The sequence below is a fragment of the Protopterus annectens genome, chromosome 2.part0, assembly GCF_019279795.1.
Source record: "Protopterus annectens isolate FY-2018-M chromosome 2.part0, PAN1.0, whole genome shotgun sequence".
Taxonomy (NCBI): Eukaryota; Metazoa; Chordata; order Ceratodontiformes; family Protopteridae; genus Protopterus; species Protopterus annectens.
The window spans coordinates 1114706853-1114731334 of NC_056728.1; the positions used below are offsets into that span (position 1 = coordinate 1114706853).

The window sequence follows — 24482 nt, forward strand, 5'->3', positions numbered from 1 at the left end:
TGTATCACTGTTTGGACAAGCACTTATTAAAGTTAATTAGACCATCTTAAGCATTGTCAAACAATTAGTTAATTACTAGCCTGTTAAAGTAACAGTTTGGCAAAATCTATTGGTAGAGTTGCAGTGATTTTACAGTACAACAGGAGGTAAGGAAGTTGAAGCAAGTAACTGAGGAATTATAAAGTAAAAAATATGAGGTTGTATGGTAATCGTTCAGTCATTACTAATTTCATAGTTTTGCTGTGGTAGTGCTGTTGCCTCACAGTAAGACGTTCTGTTTGATTCTCAGCTAGAGCATCTTCTGTGTGGAGACATGCGTGAATGGGCATACCTTCATTGAAGGTTGTGCATCAGGGTCGGCAACTCGGCACATAAAAAATCTACTGCCAATCATTAGCGGACCGGAGTTCTGCTGTGGCGACCCCTAACAGGGAAAAGCCGAAAGACACAACAACTGTTTGAAAAAGAGAGGATGGGACGAATTGTATTAGGGGACCCACTGATGATAGTGGAGCTGTTGATGCATTTATAGCAGTCTTAAATTGAATGGGTTAAAGAAAAAAAAAGAAATCCTAAATAACATACAGTGCTTACAGTTGCTGAGAATGGTAGAGACTCTATAACAATGAAGAGTCCATCTTTGGAAGAGGTGATGGCAGTTTTCCAGGATGAGCAAGGGGTAAAACTCCAGGAATTCTGATAGAGGTTTGAAATATTCACATAGAAAAATAACTGCCTTCTGTGCATAAGATTTTAATACTGTTTGGAGATAAGGGATATCCATATGTTTATAAAAATGGTGATAACTTTATATTGAAAGAGGGAAAGGATTACAAGTTTAGCTTCTTCGTGTTGGCCTGTTTCAGTGTCAAATCATAATTACAAGTTGTTTTCTTGGCCATTATAGCAATGAAACTGGTATATGTGTCACAGTTGATTGAAAATGATTAGTATGGATACATAGGGAGAACAAAAACATTTGATAATATTTTAAAAACAGGAATGTTGATGAAGACAGCATTAATTACAAATTAAAAAATTATAATAGTTCTAAATCTGCAAGCAGATTAAGGGCTTTGGAAGGGTTGCATGGTTTTCTCTTTGGTGCTTCTTGAGTTTGCAACTGTTTATTTTCTCTGTGATATGTTCAAACATATTTAATATGCATTGCTGACTACAAATACATATTATGAGACGCTTAGGATATTTAGAGCCTCTTTTTGGTTTCATGTAGCTGCTACATGGTACACTGAAGGACGGTGGCTATGACGTTCAATATGGTAATAGTCCTTAGTAGCTGAATGCTAATGATATGCCTCCTTGTTTATAAAGGGGTATAGTAATGTGAAACCTTCCATAATGTATGAACCAGCCTTGCCTCATAAGTTGGTCAAGGGAAAGGCAAGTGAAAAGGTGACTAGCTTTGCAAATTTTGAAAACAAGTTATCTGACCTTGGTGACTAAGGTCAGGTTTGCTTAATGGCCATTCCCACCTTGACAAAAAGATCTTCTTCTTCTAAGTCTTTCGGCTTTTCCCGGTTAGGGGTCACCACAACAGATCACTGTCCGCTCATGATTGGCAGTGGAGTTTTACAGTGTCGAGTTGCCAGCCCAGCGCCCAACCTTCCACAGAAGGCACACACACGCACACACTCATGCCTAGGGCCAATTTTAGTGTGTCCAATCCACCTACAGCATGTCTTTGGGATGTGGGAAGAAACCGGAGCACCAGGAGGAAACCCACGCGACCACAGGGAGGACATGCAGACTCCGCACAGAAGGCACCCCAGCCAAGGATCGAACAGGAGAACCTCTTGCAAAAAGATCTGAAGGTGGTAATTATCCTACATAACCCCAGCTCTCTGGGAAAGAGCCACCAAGGTCTGTCTGCCTTTCAGTGTTTGAAAATGGCATATAAAATGTATTTTGTTATACTCCCTATAAAAACTACTTATTTCAAAATTAAGGAAGTTTGAAAAAGGTCTTACTTGTGTTTAGCGGCTATTTCCACCTTCTACAAAAAGATCCGAAGGGGATAATAACTTCATCCTGCTCTTTGGAAAAAAGCCACCATGATCTGTTTGCTTTTGTGAATCTTGCCTGATCCATTTTAGATTATTTCAGGGTTGGGTTTCTGTGCATCACTGCATACTTCAGCACATAGGATTTTCACTTTCACTGCATACTTTCAGCAACAGCATAAGCTCTGTGAAAGAGAGCAAGCAAGTTCTAAAACTGTGTGTGTGTGTGTGTGTGTGTGTGTGTGTGTGTGTGTGTGTGTGTGTGTGTGTGTGTGTATATATATATATATATATATATATATATATATATATATACACACACACACACACACACACACACACACACACACACACACACACACACACACACACATATAACACATATATATATATATATATATATATATATATATATATATATATATATATATAGACTTGTATATATAAAATAAACTTCTAATAAACCTGCATTATACACGTATAACTGCAATGTACTTCTGATGTGGACCTGAGGAAGCCTAAGGGCGAAAGCATTTTCAAATGTTTATTTTCTGATGGAATTCTGCCCTTACTTATCCCGTTTTATTTTCAAAAAAAAGTTTTTGCTCCTTTGTGTTAAGGCGGTTATCACTTCTGCCATGTAGTGTTTGAAAGATATTTACCACTGTTAAAATGTAAAATGATAGAAAACTTTGTAACTTAACCTGGAGGCATGGGGTACTTACAGTCCCTTTTCTTTGGCTATATAAACGGTGGCATAAATTTTCCACGAATGAAATCCTCTCTAGGCAGACTTGATACCCACCCCACTCCCCGGGAATTATACTATTTAAGCTGCTTAATTGTAAATTTGGAATCCGACAACAATATTCATCCATTGTTGAATCTGTTTAAACCCTTAACTAGACTGTTTTTTTCCTCTGGAAAGATGACTTTATTCATTTTTGCTAAGTTACCTGTGGCCAGGATCCAACATTCTGAGTAGTTATCCTTATTCCTTATCTTTTATTTTCAGCCTTGATTTACCCCTTCAGACAATTTTTTTTAATTCCCCTCCATACACGATTTTGAAGCTTTCTAATGCACAAAAACTGTACTTCATAACCAATATTCTAGTGTCATCAGTAATTTAAAGAAAGAGGACATACATCTCACATGTCCCTTACTTAGAATCAAAAATAAGTAAATATCCTTGTATGGTAGAATTCTGCAGTAAAGTTCATTGACCTCTACAGATTTTACAGTTTCTTTGATTATGTGCTTATATTTTCCCATCATTTTTGTCACTCTTAGTTTTTAAGCCTGTTTCTAAGCAGCATCCCAAAGCCCTACTGGAATCAAGTAGTTATGTGCAGTTTGGTACTCCAGTTTTATGCTTATTAGAAGTCCATATTTTTGGTTGCATGTACACACTTTTCAAGGGCCTTTGCAGCTATTTCAGCGTGTGCAGGTTGAGAGGTATGCCTGCAGATGCCACTTACTTTTTCCAGTGTATACAAAAATATATTTTGCCCACCCCTTTGTTTTATTTTGCCTTTGCCAGGAAAATCTGTGGAGGCCTGAGGAGAAAAGATCCAATTAAATTGCACAAGGTATTACAGAAGTTTTTACAAAGATATTACATAATTAATACACAGAGATCACTCAATGAATTACACAAGGTTTTACCCAAGTATTTCACACACAAAAATAGATGGGTGTGCCTTCTTTGAAGGTTGGGCATCAGGCTGGCAACTTGACACCGTAAAAATCCACTGCCAATCATTAGTGGACCCAGAGTTCTGCTGTGGCGACCGCTAACTGGGAAAAGCCAAAAAAAAAAAGAAAGTAAACAAAGATCACTTATGTACAGAAGTTGTCTTGCAATTTTTTTTCATATATTTTCATAGTTGGGGTGGAATAGAGTATTAGAGCAACATTTAGTATGTAACAAGAGGAGACGTTAGTTTGGTGTTAATGAGGCAGTAATGAGTGAGGAGGAGGAGTAGAATTTTTGTCTCCTCTTCTAACTCTTTAATCTTCTCGTAATGCAGTATGTAGTTCCCTTCCTTAATGCATTGCCATGGTTCTTCTTTACTTTTTTCCTGCTACTTAATTGCCAGGTTATTAATGAACTGTCTGAAATGTAGCCACATATAATTCTAGATTTGTGTCATTATCACAAGTGTTTATTTTAATCCAGGACTAGTAAACAACTCAGTGTCATTATTACTGTTGGACAGTGGCCTTGTCACATTTACTGTTGTGATTGCCCCCCTACATTGCTAAGGATTAGAATAAGAATATTCCTTTTTTTTTTCTGGTCAAGATCAGCTTCTACCAAAACTTCAGCTATTTCTCTATTCTGACTTTTGAAGCCTTCTGAGTATGTACCTGTTGAGGATTTCCTGTTCTGTTATCCCCAATTCTGTATTTTTTCTCATCTCCACAGTTTGTTACATGTGTACCTCCTGCCAGTGCAGTGCTACTGCATTACAGACCAGGCTAGAGCAGTGTGCCTAAGCCCTGAAATACTCAGCTCCCTTCCACCCTCCCAACACACACAAACATACACAGTTTCGCTGTCAAGTGTATATTTATCTAGGAAAAGTAAGGAGGAGGGTCTAGAAAGATAACATTTTAAGGATTCCTGGAGCCACCAGGTGATGAATCGGGATTCCCACCAGCACAGTGTGTATTGTATTGCAGAACAAGGAGCACATTGTCAACCACTACCATAAGTGCAAGTGTTCCAACCTACCCACTTGAATATCAAAGATAAATATTGCTTACTTGATTTCACTTGAGGGTGTGATTTGAGTGCTTTAGTACAGGGATAGGCAAGAAGATTCATCAGTAAATCCCAGACCAGTGCCACAGCATTGAGAGAAGGTGACAGACTTGGAAACTCTAAATCAGACACACCCTGCAAACAAGTTTACCCTCAAGGTGCCTTCATGTGCTACCTGCTGTCCCTCTAGCAAGTGCTAAGCTAATGGCCAGCCTTGGCTGACAGCTTCAGTCAGTGATGAGAAGCTCAAGAGATGCAACCCCTGGAAAGACCTTGGGACCTTTCTAACAGAAATTGTTACAACCTGATGAAAGCGCTCAATAAAACGTTTGTTCTACTACCTTGGTGGAGTTCCTGTGGTACTGTGTTCCAGGCTTGGCTCATTTTTGGTGTTGCAAGTTTTTTTTGTTTTGGTTCCTGGCTTGGGAAGTAGCTCTTCAGCACACTTTAATTCTCCAATCATTTTACATGCCATCAAACACAGTGGCAGACAAGCTGAGCTGGACTGTGACAGACCATCACAAATGGAAATCAAATGATGCGGTCTTCCAGGAATTGATCCATTTTTGGGGAATGTTTCTTTGTCTCTTAAAATAGAAAACTGAACAAATTATACTCCTGGACTCCTTACAAACAAACATGGAAAACAGTGGTGGAAAATGTTCCTTTATGCATTTCTACCCTTCTCACTAATATCCAGGATAATTCTGAAGATTCAGAAGGACTCCCCAAAGATCATTAAGCAACATTAGTTCTCCCATCTTATGAAATTGGCCAAGAGCAGTTGCCACAAACTTCCTCACAAACTGGATCCACTCACACAACATGGGGGGCAGAATTTGAAATACCTCCATCTGCTTTCCTCACAAATCTTTCACACATCTACTGAATATCCATTAATCTTTTATCTGTTAGTGACATTACTGCTTGATTAGCAGGTATGTAACTAGAGTGGTGTTCAGTACTACTTCGGAAAACACTTTGTTCAAAAGTGTATTCAACTTATGAAATATGGCAACTGTACTTTGTATTTAGTGTATTTGATGTCAGCAACTGAAAGTAAGAATGCTGATGAGCATGGTAAGTAGGTTGGGGCCATGTTCAAGTGTGTGTGTTTTAGGGTTAGATTAAAGGTTAAGTAAGGGGATAGATTTAATTGTGTATGCAACTGCACGCAGGCATGAGTGTATGTCAGTTAGGGTTGTAGAAGGGGTTAAGTAAGAAGTAAGATTTAATGGTGTGCGTAGTTGAGTCTGTGTTTGTTTGCTAGTGTTTCCCAGTTAGCATTGAGTATGGGTTAGGTAAGTGGATGGTTTCAGTAGTGTGTGTATGTGTGCATGCACATGTGTATGATCAAGTCTGTCAAATGTAATTTGTTTGACAAAGTAGTGGTGCATGGCACAAGTTTGTGTTTGTACTTTAGGGTTAGGATATTTGTGTTTTGCTTAGTGGTACCTTTAGGAAAAGTGGTTTTCATGAATGTGTGGGAGTACAGTTGGGACAAGGGCAGGGGCTTTGGTTGTCATGCATGAATAGGGTAAGTTAGGTATATAGGCACAACTTTCTAACTCCTATGTTTTTCCTGAGGGAAAATTCCCCTTTCCTCTTGCAGAGTGCTCTGCCCTTTGCATCATAAGGCTTACAAACTACTTTCAGCTTGCCACACGTAGGGAGAAAGAGAGAGAGAGAGAGAGAAGGTTCCCCCAAAGCATCTTTAACCACCTGGAAAATCTGAAATTTGTATTTCAGTTCACTACTTAGATTCCCCCCTCCAACTTATCCCCAAGGCCAGATTTTCTTGTCCGGTCTCTTGATTCTATTTCTTGGCTATTTTTACTATGATACTTTAAGGATGTGGGTAATCTGCCCATCTTGTCTTTCAGTGAGGAGCAACTCAACAAGCCTGTTTAATCGGGAGGTCCCCCATACAAGGCTTCACTGCTGCACCTCCAAGTTAATTAACTCTAAAGTCACAAAACTGTGGGGTAAGTTAGCATATTAGAGCCCATCTGATTTAAATGTGCTTATTGGATATTGGCTCACCTGCAAAGTGATCTATCCAGGTAAAGAATTGCCTGTGGTTAACTAACATGTGGTCAGTGTAATATGGCTTGATACAAAGCACTTACTGTAGTCTCGTTCTTCATACAGAATCTTTCTTCTTCTAGATGCCCGTTGTCTAGGTAAGTAAAGATGTATGTTACTTAATGCCATGACAGCAGGGTGAAGGGGATGGCTGCCAGTGCACAAGCTGTTACGGGGCTTGTTCGAATTGGTTCTTATAAGCTTTTAAGCAGTTGCAGTCAGAATCATGGCTGCTTAAAAGACAGCATGTCAATGTTTGCGCTAAAAACTGAAGCAAGGGGCCCATATAGCTCCTTATTACAGGTTTACCAAAGGTGTTTGATACTGCAGAGAGCTACCTGGAAGATCTTTTTTCTGTCCTCAACTCAGAGGACTTTTTTCACCCACATTTTCAAAGTGAGGAGTTAACAAATAGGGGGATTATTCAGAGTGCCTACCAGCCTTGCTATTGCTTTGATGTTACTTCTATGGTTTGTTTGTCATGGTATTTGATGTTGTCAATTTTCATTCATTCCTCAACAGATGGGTTTGGATCTGAACCATCGGATCAGACTCTGCTGTTGCTAAACCCTAGTGGCAACCGGGAACTCTCGAGCGTCACCCTTACCAATAATGCACCAACTCCAGTTACATCAGATCTCATTTGCCGATCCAGCGAAAAGACGTGGTCTACAGCTACTCTTGAGCTTTGTAGACATAAGTGACAGTTATTTTTCTTACACTCTGTTTTCCTTACTGTTTACTGTCTATATTATCTTAAACCTTACCCTACTTCTGTTTTCATCTGTTTAGTAATCCCTGTGTAATTTTCTACTCGCTTGTTGTACTTGTGTACTCTCAGATACTATCGTTAGTATCTCTTCCTCGTCCTTTGGAGAAGCTATTTCTGATAGTTTTGCTTCTAAAATTGTCAAAGAAATCCTCTTCTCCGAGGCCTCCATCATCATCTTCTACCTCAGATTCTTCAAGGAAAAGATTAGCAGAGGATCTGGTCTCAACTCCAGATAACAAGAAATCAAAACTTACCGATCCTATATCAGCTATGGATCTGAAGGTCTCAAAGCCATCTGACCCCACTGTCTGAGATCTGTGTGTACTTCTAAACAGGATCCAACAAGTTCTAAAATATTGGATACTAAGTTGTCGGATCCAGTATCACCAAAAATGGCATTTAAACCTTTACCTAGAGTAAGGTACCCTCCCTCCCTGGACCCTGTCCCGGATAGAGCACCTTCTCCTTTTTTGGAGCATCCCAGGTCTCCTTCTACCTTTTCTGCTTATTCTTCCAGGAGCCAAACAACGCAGGTATGCAGAGTCTGGTGAGGAAGATCATCTTAGTGCAGGGACAGATTGGAGATGTTCTTCGTGTTTCACTGTTGGAGTCATCACACTTGGGTTATCTGCCTGCAGGTAGACCTCAGTCAGCCCAAATACCAGAGACTTAGTATTTCTGCGTTGGATGCTGTCACTCCAGGACTGACGTCGGGTCATCAGGGGTATAAAAACAGGCAGCCAGTGCCATTACATCAGTCTTTCTTGCTGAGGAGCCTGAAGCAGAAGCAGTTCGCAAGTGCCGGTCGGCCACTACCTGAATTTTTATTTTCAAACCGAATAATCCTGAAGTCTTCTAAAGCTAAGTACCCCATTGGGGATCCTTTTTAATTTGCTCTAACCGATGTCAGAAAAAGTTAGCAATTGTCTTGCCTGTGGAAAGCAAATACCTCACAAAGATTTTCATTCTTACTGCGTCACCTGTTTAGGCCCAGACCACGACGTCCCTCGCTGTCGGTTTTGTGCCTTAATGCCTGAACCATTCGCTGTCAGGCTCTTTTAGTCACTAAATTCTTTCGCTCTCGATCTCCGTATTCTGAAATGGCTTCGGAAAGCCATCCGTCTACTGATATTTCGAAAAAACGTAAGGATAAAGACAGATTGCATAGGTCCAAAACTGCCAACATTACTTCCATTAAGCTAGTTGCCAGTCTGCCAGTACTCAGTGAGGCGCCTTTGCAGCTCTTGATGCCCGCTTCAGTGGATTTGCAGGCCTCTGCTGAGACCCATTCGGAGCCGGTATGCCCCAAGATGCTTCTTTGACTATGGAACCTGTGGATGTCTCTACGTTGGATGGGTCTGGAGCCGCTGTGCAGTCACCGGCTTCTGAGGCAGTTCTTCTCTCTCTACTGATGTTTGAATCAAACCGATGACTTAACTTCTAACCAAAACTACCGAGTTTGTTAGGCCCAGAGTACGCACTACGCCTACAAAACCGATGACCAAAGCACATGCTCATGCTCCCATGCCACAAAAACAAATGCTTAGAATGGCTGAAGACCTTATTATGCTGATTAGGGGAAGTCAGCCTTCCCCTGCAAAGAGACAAACAACCCAGTCCCCCTCAGCTTCTACAGACCAGGAGTCCGATGACTCTGAGATTTCTGATTATGAAGATATGCCCTTATCTGCCTATGAGGACTCAGATGCAGATGAATCCATTCCCTCTGCCTCCCCTCCAGAGGGTTTTTCTTTTGGTGAAACCTTGCTTACTTTAAGAGAGCATTTCCATTGGGAAAGCCAAGACTATCATCAGTCCAAAAAGAGACTCGGAGAATTTTTAGAGTTGCCTCAGCACAGGCCTTTAGCTATACCCCGCTGTCCTGGATGTTGTGGATGATGTTTTTATGGAATCCAGTCTTACTCCTGACACTTTACCTCCTGCCTGTAGGAAATCAGACAGGTACTACAGAGTACCTGATACTCACAAGTATATTTTCAAGAATCCTACTGCTGACCCTGAGATCATTTCTCAGGGACCTAAAGGTATCAAGGCTACTACAGCCAAGAATCACACCCCTTCGGACAGGGATTCCAGAGCTTTGGACAGATGGGGTAAGAAGGTATATACCTCTGCAACGCTTGCTATTAGGGCATTGAATTGCCACTTTCACTTGTTGAAATACCAGCAACATATTATGGAACTCATTAAACAAAAAGTGATAACCTTTCCAGACTGTGCAGAAAATAAGTATTTGTGGGAGCTTATGCACTCTGCAAGCCAAGTCAGTAAGCATACTTTGCAGTGTGGCTTTGATGCCCTAGAAGCATCTTGCAGGGCAGCAGTCACTGGCTCTGTACTGAGAAGACATGCTTGGTTGAAGGAGCAGACCTTGCCAGACCATGTCAAATCTAAATTAATAGACACTCCTTTGAATAAGGACTGTTTGTTTGGCACCAAAGCAGAAGAGGTTCTCAAAAAGATGGAAGAAAAAGCTAAATCTTTGCAGACTGTTAAAGAATTCTTACAAGTGCAACCCCTAAGATTCAGTAGGCATTGCCCTTCAAATCACTTGTCCTTTCCAGCCCCCCCCCCATGCCTTCTCAAACAAAACCCAGGGGAAACAGACCACCCAGACTACAGTCTCAGGGTATGCAGAGATCTAAGCAATGGAGTGTCCTTACCCATAAAGCAGGGAGTGGTAAGCCACCTCCTTGCAGAAAAAGCTCACAATGACTTTTTTACTCCACTTCCCAGCCCTGCCCAATTGCTTATGGCCCTAGGAGGAAAATTTGCCCTTCATGCAAAAAACTGGATGTCCACCACTCAGGGCCGATGGGTCCTCAACATTGTATCCCAGGGTAAAAATTTTATTTCCATTCCCTGCCAACCCTAAATGAGTTTCCAGACCTTCCTCCAAACCAGTGGGCAGAGGCTCAAAACCAAGTACTTTTCCTGCTCAATATCAGAGCTATTCAGCCTGTTCCAGTAGAACAGAGGGGCCAAGGATTCTACTCCGGACTCTTCCTGGTACCCGGGAAAGAGGGCTCTTGGTGCCCAATCCTGGATCTTTCAATTCTCAACACCTTCCTGGTGGTACCAGAATTCAAAATGCTTACCCTGAAACAGCTTCTTCCTATGCTAGCCAATGATGCCTGGTTAGTCACCCTAGATTTAAAAGAAGCCTATCTGCACATCCCCATAAGGGAGTCATTCAGGAAGTATCTATGTTTCAGGGCAGGATCTATGCATTATCAGTTCTCTGCACTTCCCTTTGGCTTATCTACTGCGCCCAGGGTATTCATAAAATGCCTGGCTCTAGCCATTGCATACTGCAGGCAAAGAAATATCCAAATTTACCCGTACTTGGACGACTGCCTGATTCAGGTGGACAGTCAGGAATTGCTGCTGCAGCACCTGGCATTTGTAAAAAACCTTCTCACTTCCTTGGGGTACACCATCAATGAAAAGAAATCAAAACTGGTACCCAGTCAAAAGATTGTATTCCTGGGAGCAAGCTTGGACATAACTTCCCAGATGGCATTCCTCACTTCAGAAAAGCAAGTCTGTCTGACATACTACTTCAAACAAATGACCACCAGATCCCAGCTATCTGCAAGAAAAATACTGCAAGCCGTAGGGTTCATGGCCTCATGTATACTACTAATTCCATATACAAGGCTGCATATGAGGAAACTTCAGTGATACTTAAAAAGTCTTTGGTGCCAACATTCTTAGGAGCTGGAAACAGTCATTATTATCATACCCTGTCTAAGGACAGAGTTCCTTTGGTGGGCAGAAGCATGCAACCACAACAAGGGGCTGCCATTTACTCAACCCCATGCCGCCCAGACCCTGACCATAGATGCATCAGACTATGCCTGGGGGGCTCACATGGCTGTCAAATGTATTCAGGGCCACTGGAGCCCAAGTCAAATTCATCTGCACATCAACCAGAAAGAGATGCTAGCTGTACAGAATGCCCTGACAGCTTTCAGATCCCTACTCTTTCCAGGCCAACTGCTAATAAAAACAGACACCACAGTTATGTGGTACATCAACAAGCAGGGAGGAACCCATTCCTACCCACTCTGCAGGTTAGTTATGGCTCTGTGGAACACGGCTTTGGACATCCAAGTCCAACTACAAGCTCAGTTCCTGCCAGGCAACCAAAAATCACCGGTAGACTTAAGCAGAAATCTCCTAGACCCACACGAGTGGAAATTGGAGCCCAATGCATTCAACCTTCTTATTCAGAAATGGGGGACCCCAGAGGTGAATCTCTTTGCCTCCCCCTACAACCATCAGCTCAGCAAATTCTGCAGCAGGAATCCTCACAGCAGGGCCTGGAAAGTGGATGCCATATCCTTTCAATGGGAAAAGATCTCAATCTATGCCTTTCCCCCTGTGCCCCATCTCTCAAGAGTATTACTCAAGATAAAACAAGACAGGCCAAGGGAAATTCTGATTTCCCCAGACTGGCCACACCAGCACTGGTACCCACTCCTGCGCAGCCTGACAACGGTGCCACCCTGGCACCTACACCAGACTCCATCCCTACTCTCTTAGCAGAAGGGACACATTTTTCATCCAAGTTGCAAACCCTAAATCTTGCAGCCTGGCTTATTCCTTGAATTCTCCACCAGCAGCCCTAAGCAAACAGGTACTGGACATCATACTTGAAGCCAGAAGGCCCAGTACAAGGAAATCCTATGCTGGTAAGTGGAAAATGTATTGTTCCTGGATTCAGTCTAAAGGAGAGGAAACAGCACTGCCCTCCTTACCTCTAATCCTGGATTACTTAGCAGAACTGCTCCACAGAGGCCCATCCTTCTCCTCCATTAAGATCCATGCCTCTGCCATCTCGGGTCATTATAACACTGAGCCACCCCTATTCTCTCACCCTCTCATCAAACAGTTCCTGAGAGGGGCAAACACCTTAAGGCCACCAAGGAGAGCACCCACCCCTGCTTGGGACCTTAACTTTGTACTGGAAAAGCTCACGCTTCCCCCATTTGAACCTGCTGCTTCAGCAGAGTTAAAATTCCTCTCTTGGAAAACAGCCTTGCTTCTAGCCATCACTTCAGCTAGAAGAGTGTCTGAGCTACAAGCACTGATGGTTGTGGAGCCCTTCATCATTTTACATGCTGACAGGGTTTCCCTTAGGACTAACCCTTCTTTTATGCCTAAAGTGGTGTCCAGTGTGGCTCTCAACCTATCCATCCATTTGCCAACCTTCTTCCCTAATCCTCAAAATAAAGGGAAAGGATCCTGCACTCTTTGGGCGTGCACACATAGCTCAGATTCTACCTTGATAGGACTAAGCCCTTCAGAAAATCTGACCAGTTACTAGTCAGCTTTGCAACAGGGGCAGAGGGCAAAGCCATTTCAAAACAAACCATTTCCAATGGATTGCACACTGCATCCATTTCTGCTACAAGCACCATGGAAAACCAGCCCATCAGGGGTCAGAACACATTCCACTAGGGCAACACCTACCTCTGCAGCATTTCTCAGGGGAGTCCCTACCAGGGACATCCTGGAAGCTGCTACTTGGAGTTCTGTACACACCTTCACCAAGCATTACCACCTACCTATCTTTTCCAAATCCAGGGCAGGTTTTGCTACAGCAGTCTTGCAAAGCCTGCTAACCAGCCTCAACTCTTCTTGACTGCCTCCACCCTTCCTCAGCTTTGGGAATCCACCCAAGTGTGTGATGACTGTAACAGTGAAACACGAAGAACATAGTACAGTTGTGTACACTTACCGTAAATGTAGATGTTCGAGTGTATTCACTGCTGCAGAACTGGTTTCCCTCCCTCCAGCCCCCTGGGTTTCTCTCTCTCTCTCTCTCTCTCTCTCTCTCTCTCCTTTCTATGGCTATTAATATTGGTATTTACTTTTTACTGGTGGTGTTTTCCCCACCATATCTTAGCTCCCTATTTGGGGGCTCCTGACATTTGGGGCAAGAAAAACTGATGTAATTGTGTCGGCTGTCTGTTTTTATACCCCTGATGACCTGACGTCAGTCCTGAAGCGACAGCATCTGAAGCAGAAATACTAAGTCTCTGCTATTTGGGCCGACTGAGGGCTACCTGCAGGCCGATAATCCAAGGGCGATAACTGCAACAGTGAATACACTCGAACATCTACATTTATGGTAAGTGTACACAACTGTACTTTTCCTTGACTCCTACCCCTCCGGGTCAGGAGATCCAAATGTCTTCAACTCCCACTTTACAGGTTCCTCTTCTGACTACCACTGTAGTGTCGGAGTCCTTTGATCTGAGTTGCCCAGCCCTGTCAGTTTCAGTTTAGAGGGTATCCTTATCCTTGGATTTGAAGTCTTCCCTGAGAGCTCCAGTTCCTTTGGATCCGGAGAGCTGTCGGAGCTGTAGTCTGCCTGTCAGATCCGGTGTATTGCATTGGAATCTAAGATTTTCAGAGCCCTCTCTACACCTCAGAGCCTTGGCACTGGACAGCTCATCTCTGGCTTCCACCTCAGAGGTCTTGCCCTTGGGGCAGGAGGGGGCTAGGATCCAGAAGTGTGTCTTCTCGGGTCTGATGCCCTCGTCTTCTCTGGGCTGCTCAGTCTTTGAAGCTGCAGAGAGGGTCTTTTCTGCTGTGGCAATTCTGATGGAACCTTCCTAGTAGGATCCGAAGTCTTCCATGATGATCCTGCACTCAGAGCCTCACCATCTTGTTCCACTGGGACAGCCACTACAAAAGCCCCAAGCTTCCACTCAGGGAATTGTAATTTCCTCTTCAAATATCTCCCAGGAACATCCCACTGAGGAGATCCACAGAAGAGGATGTGCAAGAGGAAGCACATGGATTCCCTGGAGGAATCCATCACCAAGGATGCAGATTTTGATGAGGACAAAGGGCCCCCTCAGTCAAAGATGTCTCATTTGGAGACATCCTGGAAATTCTTAAACAGAGAGGTGCCTCGATGCCCAGTAACCAGATGCCTGAAGAATCTGTTCTCCTGGAGGTTTTTGGTACTCAGCCTTCTACCTCCTGGGTGACTTCTTCTGTTGAGGAGCTCATTGACATGATATCTTGGTGAGTGTGGAAAGATCCAGACAACATGGAGCCCATTCCTTGGAGACTGGATAGGATTATGGCACCACCCATGGACAGGCAGTTCTGGAGTAAGGAAGTTCTTGTTGATGTTATGGTCATTGCAGTAGCCAACAAGAAGGAACTAGCTGAAGAAAGTTCCACTGTCCATACCTCCCAACAGGGGTTGCAGGCAATGGACAGATTTGGGAATGGTGTATACACTGCATCCACTTTTGCACTGAGATCTCTCAACTACTTGGCACCTTTTACCAGATTGCAAAGGGATTTGATTAAGGAGTTATAAAGTACTCTTTCGGATGCTGTTTCTAAGGAAGTTCAGGCCTCCATGACTTCCCACTTGGCTACACTTCAGTCCATATCCAATTCTTCCATGAGGTTGATCTCAAACATAGCAGAGGGAACCTCAGGAGCAGTGGGTTCAGGCATTTCTATAAGGAGACATGCCTGAATGCACCTTTGTGAGTTTGAAGAGCCTTTCAAGTCCCTATTCATCAATGCCCCTTTTGACAGAACTTATTTGTTTGACCCCAATGTTAAGGACACTCTCTCCAGGTGTGAGACGGATGGAAAGACCCTGTCTGCCATAGGCGTGCATTTTTCGACCCCTCAACGAGCCTTTCCAGGAATCAATGGGAAGTTTGGGAGATGCGATTCAAAAAGTCTCTCAGTCCTTTCCAGGACACACATGGAGAAGGATCCCCTAGAAGACGAGGGACCTCAAATGGACGCGGACATCCATGCAGCAGAAATGGCCCACAGAACCAGGGTTTCAGATATTTGTTCTTCGACAAACCTTACCAGTGCTCCTGAAAGGAGGCCCAATTGCCCACCTCTGGAGGTAGTCAGGGGACAATTATCCCTGCGCCAGAGATGCTTGGGTGCAGAGGACTTTCAAGCTTCTTCACCAGATGCTTTGTCTTTTACATAGGCAAAACTAACAGGTGCCTGAAGGAACGTGTACTGGAGCATTTAAGAGATATAGCCAACAAGAAAGACACTAGCGCTGTAGCTAAACATGTACAAGGTGAAAATACATAACATGTGTTTAATTTTATGGTGATAGAGATTATTGAACAAAATATTAGAGGAGGTGATATAAGGAATAGAGTGGAAGACACAGAACAGAAATGGATTTTACAACTTCAAGCAGATTTCCCGGGTTAAATAGTGCAGGTTCACTAAAACCTTTTTTGAGAGCCAGACCTTTAAAGCATTGATTTTTATGTGAATGTTTTTATATGTTTTGTGTATTATTTTTCTTTAAACAGATTTTAAATATTTTATTAATTAATGACATCATACAGCTGTTGCATTTGATTGGATGGAAATAGTTTAAATTATGTGGTATTGTTTGTGTGAATAGAGTCTGATAAAGCAATTAGCTATAAATCGTGAAAGCACTTACTTTTGTACTGTTCATTAAAGCTGCATTATGTTAAGTTGTCAATCTCACCTTCATTCTTGCTTGATGGGTTCGGAGCCGATCCCTCGGCTCCGACTCGGCACTTGCTAAGCTCGAGAGTTTCTTCTACCAGCTCGAGGCAGCCCCATATCCCATGATGCAAGGCGGTAAGTACCCAGATCTCGTTTGCCGCTTCGCTTAGGAGGTCTTCTTTTTACCAGCTCCTGGTAAGTTGTTCACTTTTGTGAGTTTTAAGCCCCTTTTAGTCAAAAAACCTTGTATTGATAGTTTTAAATTTATATTATACCCTTTCTGACAGAAATTCCCTGTCTCCTTTATTTTTTGTTAGTGTATCTTAAAACCCTATCCCATCCCCCCCTGTTAGGGTGTGTGTATTGGTTTTATAGAATACCTTTTGGTATTTTATTTAAGTTATTTTGACTGGTGTGTGTGTGTGTGTTTTTCGGCACCATGTCAAAGGAGAGGGTCTCAGGTTTTAAGAAGTGTGACTCGTGCTGTCAGAAGATGTCTCTGACAAACGGTCACACTTCTTGCCTGTATTGTCTGGGCCCTCTTCACCTGCAGGACTCCTGTGCTATTTGTCACTCCTTCAGCCAGAGAGTCCTGCAGGAGAGACATAATAAACTGGTTCTTAGGGGCCTTCTTAAGCTGGAGGGCTCTCCGGCTAAGTCGGCTCCACCAAAACCAGCAAAAGTTTCCAAGGCCCAGGCTTCTGTTTCTAAGCCTGCGGCCTCGGCTCCGACTCGTACTGAGTCGAGACCGCTCGGCTGGAGCCAATTCTGGCTTGACAAAGCGTTCGGCACCGATGGCTATCGGTGCCGAACCTATTTTGACCACTTCGATGTCGGCTCCGATCGGTTCCGACACCCATGTGGCACAGGCATCGGTGTCGGCTCCGATCGGCTCCGACACCTTTACTTTGGTGGCTGTATCGGCTCCGGCTGGAGCCGATACATCGAGGCTTCCTGTCGGCTCCGAGAAGTCGGCTCCGACAGGATCTATAGTATCGGCTCCGATGGCTCATTCCAGGAAGAGGTCGAGGTCTCCTTCCTTGGAGCCGATACTGTCGGCTCGGCCGCCTCTTCTATCGGAACGGAGCCATCGGAGCCGATCTTCAAGGTCATCCAGGTTGTCAGATCATGACCTAGAGAGAGTGGTCAGTAGATTACTCAAGTCACAGGTACTGGCCCAAATGTTACACAGTCCGTCTCAACAGACGACTGTTGGTCCACACCCAGTTACAGTTCCTCCTTCAACTCTACCCCAGAGCTTGGAGTTGGAGTCTTCGGAATGGTTACTGCTACGGCTGGAGGACGGATACCCCTTCTGTTCCTTCAGCCTCTACTCTTATCTCCTCTTCCTTAGAGGGATTTGGTGGTCGGGCTTCCATGGTCTCCTCCGAGGGGGTGAGTGGCATCGGACCCTTGTCCGAGCCCGCTCTCCCCCTTGGAGCCTCGGCCTTGGTTAGCTCGGCTCCTAAATCTGCCTCGGAGACTTCCCTTGCGGTGGTCCCTGGAGTTCCTAGCTCTTCGGAGCGGGTTCTCTCGGAACTGCCTGGGAGGGGAGCATTCGAGGTGATGAAGAGTGTACTGGCCACTGGTATCAGTCAGCAGTCTGTTCCCGTAGCTCCTCCCTCTATAGTACCTGTTGACATCTCTGCCACTTCTCTTGCTACAGGACCCAGAGATCCTCCGCCTTAGGTTTCCCCATTGGGAATTTCCCCCTCTTCCGAGGATTCTCCTGATGTTTCGGGAGATCCTCCTAGGAAGAGGACTTGTAAGAGGAAGCATGTAGACTCCCCGAGTCTGTCACTCGGATACTGACTTTGATGAGTCAGAGGGATCCCCTAGATCCCCCTCTGAGGATGTCTCCTTCTCAGACATCCTAGAACTTCTAAAACAGAGGGGAAACTGGCCCACCAACAATCCCTCTGAGGATGAGTCAGTATACCTAGAGGCGTTTGGATCTCGGCCCTCCACCTCCTGGGTGTCTCCGCCTTCGACCCCTTATGCAGGTTATTGCACGAAGGCGTGGCAGCTCCTGACTCTGTAGAGCCAGTCCCTAGGAGGCCTTCAAAATTTATCACTGCCCCGAGTGACAAACAATTCCTTACCAAGGGTGTCCCCGCTGATGCCATGGTGGTGGCTGCGGCCACCAAAAGGAACTTGCAGATCCTTCCGTGCCCGTCCATCCTCCTAATAAGGACTCTAGGACCATGGATAGGTACGGCAAGCGGATGTTTTCCTCAGCGACCTTTGCCATGCTCGCTGAATTATCTTTGTCACTTCACCAGACTCCAGAGAGATATCCTGAAGGAGCTGGGAGAAGTAGTTCAGGATCCTACAGCTGCAGGGGCTCAAGAAAAGATTGCTTCGCAGCTAGGAACCCTCAATTCCATTGCTAACTCCTCCATGCGGCTAATATCTTATGCTGCGGATGGAGCAGTAGAGCCGCAGGCACAGGTGTGGCTCTTAGACGCCAAGCCTGGATGCGGCTATGTGATTTTGCGGATCCTTTAAGGCCCTTCACAAATTCTCCCTTTGATGGGTCAGCTTTGTTTGGCCCTCAGGTGAAGGAAACCTTGACCAGGTGTGAGCAGGACGGCAAGACTCTTTCTGCTGTTGGAGTCCGTTTTTCCACCCCTTCTAGGCCTTATCCCAAAGGACAGAAGGGTGGGAAGATATGGTTCCGTAAATCCCAAGGAGTCACGCCGGATTCACGTGGCCAGTTTACCCCTAGAGGCAGAGGGGGTAACAACAACAGACGCCGCTCTAGAGGCAGAGGGGTCCAAGAACCAGGGAAACAGGGAGCCTCTCTCTGATAAGCCCTTTCAGCATCCCTGAGGTGTTGCCCGGCTGTCCCTCCTTGGAGGCAGTCGGGGGAAGATTATCACTGTACCCAGAAGCCTGGCATTCCCTCACTCAAGACAGATGGGTACAGTCGATCATATCCAAGGGTTACATAATTCCTTTCGAGGAAAGTCCTTCCCTCAAGTTCCCTTCCAGATGTACCACCCGGTCTAAGGGAGATTGCAGAGTTAGAAATTGCAAAACTACTGCAAAAAGAGCCATTCAGCCAGTTACAATAGACCATTCAGAGCCGGAATCTACTCAAGGTTCTTTTGGTCCCCAAAAGACGGGAGACTGGAGACCAATATTGGATCTCAGCAGACTCAACAAGTCTGTCAGGAAGACAAGATTCGAATGGTCACTCTTCAGTCAATTCTGCCCTTCTTACAGAAGGACAACTGGATGTGCTCAATAGATCTTCAGGATGCGTACTATCACATCAAAATTCACAGACGCTCCAGGAGATTTCTCCGCTTCGGCTGGGGTCCAGTCACTTCCAGTTCAGAGCCCTGCCCTTTGGTCTCACTACAGCCCCAGAGTGTTCACCAAATGCATGGCAGTGGTCACGGCTCACCTGAGACGCCAAGGATTCCAGGTGTTTCCGAATCTCGACGACTGGCTCCTGTCAGCCACCACCAGGCATCAGCTTATACAAGCCAGGGATTACACAATAGACCTTTGTTCTCATTTAGGCATCTCAATCAACTTCGAAAAGTCATCCTTATCGCCCTGCCAGTCTATTACCTTCATAGGCGCAAACTTAAACACTGTTCGGATGTCAGCTACCCTTACAGAACAAAGAGTTTCAGACATTCAGACACATGTCAGGATCATTCTGGCCAGCAAGAAAGTACAGGCCAGAATGGTTCTAAAGGTATTAGGTCTCATGGCTGCGGCCATTACTCTTCTTCCCCTGGCTCGATTGTACATGCGCCTCCTTCAGTGGATGCTGTTCACACAGTGGTCATACCAGCAACTCCCAATGCGTCACCAGATTCTGGTGACACAGACATGCAAACAGCATCTTGCTTGGTGGATCACATCGCCTCAGGTTCACCAAGGCAGGTGCTTTGTACCCCGCCCCGATAGCCACTGTCACCACGGATGCCTCCCTGATCGGGTGGGGGGTCATTATCAGGGCAGGATGGTTCATGGGACGTGGCAACCGTTCGAGTACCATCTGCACATAAATGTCCTGGAGATGAGAGCAGTGCTTTTAACGTTGCAAGCCCTCAACGACTTTCTTCCCGTAGGGACAATTGCAGTCCACACAGACAACATGTCTGTAGTTTGGTATATCAACAAACAGGGCGGAACCAAGTCCTACCCCTTGTGTCGAGAAGCGGCCAGACTTTGGCAATGGGCGATCTCCTCTCATCGGTTTCTGGTAGCAACGCATATCCCTGGGAAAACCAACATTATAGCGGACAGATTGAGCAGAGCTATCCTCATGCCTCACGAGTGGTCTCTCAAGCAATCTGTAGCGGAAGAGATTTTTCTGGAATGGGGTCGTCCATGTTGCGATCTTTTTGCTACTCCCCAAAACAGCAAATGTCCAGACTTCTTCAGCCTCTTCCCTCTATCAGGCCATCCCCCCAGAGACGCTCTGACCCAGGATTGGCCCCAGGGACTTCTTTATGCCTTCGCTCCATTTCCTCTGATCCCTCAGGTGATCCAGAAAGCTACCATTTTGAGAGCCAAATTGATTCTCATTGCCCCTTACTGGCCTCGACAAGTTTGGTTCCCGTTCCTCCATCATCACCTTTTGGTGCAGCCGTGGCATCTGGACCCAGTGCCAGATCTACTGATTCACCAATCCGGTCAGCTGCACCGGTCAATCCCTTCTCTCAACCTCACAGCATGGTTGCTCCACTTCCTTCCTTAGCCAGGCTTCCTTTGATCTCTAACCCAGTTAGAGACATCATAGTAGCTTCACTAAAATCCTCTACCAGGAGGATTTACACAAGCAAATGGAAACGTTTCTCTTATTGGGCTAAGGCCCAAAATATTGATCCTTTTACTGCCCCTGTTCAGGCAGTTCTGGACTTCTTAGCAGAGATTTTTCATGCAGGCTCCTCTTCTTCCACAGTCAGAGTTCAATTGGCTGCTATTTCTAATTTTCATGTCGGGATAGCAGATCATAATATTATGTCCCATAGGCTCTGCAGGGCCTTCTTGAAAGGAATTTTCCTACTAAAGCCTCCAATCAGGAATCCTCCTCCTCAGTGGGATCTAAATTTAGTGCTGACATCCTTGATTCTTCCCCTTCGAGCCAGCTGTTTCTTGTTCCCTGAAATATCTTTCTTGGAAAACTTTATTCCTAGTGGCTATTACATCTGCCAGGAGGGTGTCTGAACTTCATGCTCTTTCGGTTCGACCCCCCTATTTGATTTTTCACAAAGACAGAGTATCTTTGAGAACTAATCCATCCTTTTTACCTAAGGTCGCTTCAAAGAACAATCTGAATCAATCCATTGATCTTCCTGTATTTTTTCCTAACTATTCAGATAGAGCTGAACAAAAGCTACATTATCTTGACGTCCACCGTCAGCTTAGATATTATTTGGACAGAACAAAAATTTAGAAAATCTGATCAACTTTTTGTTTCCTATGCGGATAATAAAAAGGCCTTCCTGTTTCTAAAGTGACTTTGTCCAGATGGCTTTCTTCGGTCATCACTGAAATTTATACGATCAGGGGAAAACAGCTGTGCTCAAAACCTAAAGCACATTCAACTAGGAGTTTAGCTACTTCTACAGCTTTTCAAGCTAGACTGCCTTTGGACACTATTTGTGCAGCGGCCACTTGGGCCACTCCTCACACTTTTGTTTCCCATTACAAATTGGACTTGGCCTCCAGGGACAGAGCCAGTTTTGGCTCTACAGTCCTCAAGAGTTTGTTCCATTGAGCCACCCAGGATAGAGGTGCTAGGACGCGTCCCATCAAGCAAGAATGAAGGCGAGATTGACAACTTAACATTAAGAAGTTATGTACCTACCATAACGTTCCATGTTAGTTGTCTTCTCTCGCCTTCTTTCTTGCGACCCTCCCTCCTTCCCCCTGGCCTGGACAGACCTTGTATAAGAAACTATTATGCTAAAGACCATTCAGACCTGGTCCTTTTTACATCTGTAAGTTTCTTCTTCCTTTGGGAAGTATTCTATGCTTGGTGCTATTGCCCTTTGTTAACAAACGAGATCTGGGTACTTACCGCCTTGCATCATGGGATATGGGGCTGCCTCGAGCTGGTAGAAGAAACTCTCGAGCTTAGCAAGTGCCGAGTCGGAGCCGAGGGATCGGCTCCGAACCCATCAAGCAAGAAAGAAGGCGAGAGAAGACAACTAACATGGAACGTTATGGTAGGTACATAACTTCTTATTATCTGAGTTTATCCAGCCATGGTCAGTTCGTTTATGTATTTTTTATTTTTGACTTTCAAGAAAAATGCCTGATGTTTCACCCAGTCAGAGGGAACAAGCAGCAATTCAAATACAAAAGCTGCTAGAAAAAAGAGTCATCCAAGAGGTCCTGCTAGACTAGATAGAATCTGGAACTCTCTGAAGGTTCTTTTTAGTGCCAAAGAAAACAAGGGACTGGAGACCAGTTCTGGATCTCAACAAACTAAACAAATCAGTTCAAAGAACCAAGATTTAGATGGTCATGGTTCAGTCCATTCTTCCTTTTCTGGGCAAGGATGACTGGAATGGCTGTATAGACCTTCAGAACACGCACTGTCACATAAAGATGAACAGACGATCCTATAGGTATTTACACTTCTGGCTGGGGTCCACTCATTTTCAGTTCCGAGTACTGCACTTTGGACTTACCACAGCCCCCAGGGTGTTTACCAAGTGCATGGCAGTAGTAGCAGCTCACCTAAGACTGCAAGGATTCCAAGTGTTTCCATATCTAGAAGACTGGCACATCACTGCTCCAACTAGGCATCAACTTATATGTGCAAGAGACCAGGTTCTCCAAACTTGCTTTAGTCTGGTGTAACCGTAAACTATGAAAAATCTCATCTGGAACCCACTCAGAGATTAGAGTTTATAGGAGCAATTCTCAGTAGAAAGACAACCATTGCTTCCCTTCCATTACTGAGGGTTCATACTATAATACTTCAAGTTAAAAAGATAATCTGCAGCACCTCAATTTTGGCCAGACTGGTCCTTCAGGCTCTGGGATTGATAGCAGCAGCAATAACATTGGTACCTCTAGCCAGGTTTTACATGAGAATTCTGCATTGGATGTTAGCTGCTCCATGGTTGAGTCTTTATCAACCTATGTCATACAAGATAAGAATCACCAACATTTGCAAGAGAGATCTGAAATGGTGGATTCATTCAGACCATGTTCTACAAAGCTGTCCGTTCAATCTCCTTCAGCCTAAGGCCATAGTGACCACAGATGAATCCCAGCTAGGGTGGTGGGGGCATCATCTGGGGAAGACAGTCTAAGGCACCTGGTCCCCCAAGGAGGCCAAATTGCATATAAATGTTCTTGAGATAAGAGAAGTGCTCTTAGAGTTGCAAACATTTCAGAGTGCTCTCCCTTTGGGGAGAGTTACAGTACAGTCAAACAACATGTCAGTCATCTGGTATAGCAACAAACAAGAAAGAACCAAATCCTACTCACTGTGTTGAGAAGCTCTCAGAGTGTGGCAGTGGGCGATCTCTTCCAACCGTTTCCTCTTGATGCACATATTGAGGAAATACAATGTGATAGCAGACAAATTGAGCAGGTGCATTCTTCTACCTCATGAATGGTCCCACAACAAGAAAATTGTGAACAAGATCTTCCATCAATGGGGCCAGCCTTGCTACGATCTATTCACTTCCCCCAAAAGCAAGTGCAACAGCTACTTTGCCCTGATCCCCCCAGAGGGGGAATCTCCAAGGGATGTTCTTCTTCACGATTGGCCCCCGGTCTTCTGTACGCATATCCTCCCACTCCTGTAATTCCCAAATTCCTTCAGAAAGCATCAAGGTTGAAGAGCAAAGTCATTCTCAGTGCTCCATATTGGCCTCTACAGATTTGGTTTCCCTTTCTTTGACCTCATGATTCAACCACTTTGTTTTGGATCCAACTCTCGACCTTCTGTCGACTGGCATGATACACCCAGATTTGACAAACAGGCTGACTGCCTGGCTTCTCCAATTCCATTGATAGTCAGACAACCATTGCTCTCTTCCCCTGTCCATCATATTTTAATGTCTTCCCATAAACCTTCCACCAGGAAGCTATACTCCAAATGGAAAATATTTGTTTTTTGGGCTCAAAACAGCTCCCATACATAATATAATGGATACTTGGATACTTTACCCATCTGTTTGATGAAGGAGCTAATTCTTCCGCATTTAGTCCAGTTAGCAGCAATATCACATTTTCATGTTGAGATAAATGGGTCATCTGTAGCATACTTTTAAGGCCTCCCTTTAAAGATCCTACTCCTCCTTGGGACCTAAATCTAGTACTG

General features: G+C 44.5%; 1 protein-coding gene across 2 annotated transcripts in view; it reads left to right on the forward strand.

Annotated features, from left to right (window-relative positions):
• SGMS2 (sphingomyelin synthase 2) overlaps positions 1 to 24482 on the forward strand; it is a 784514-nt gene that overhangs the window by 757382 nt on the left and 2650 nt on the right. The window lies entirely within an intron of this gene.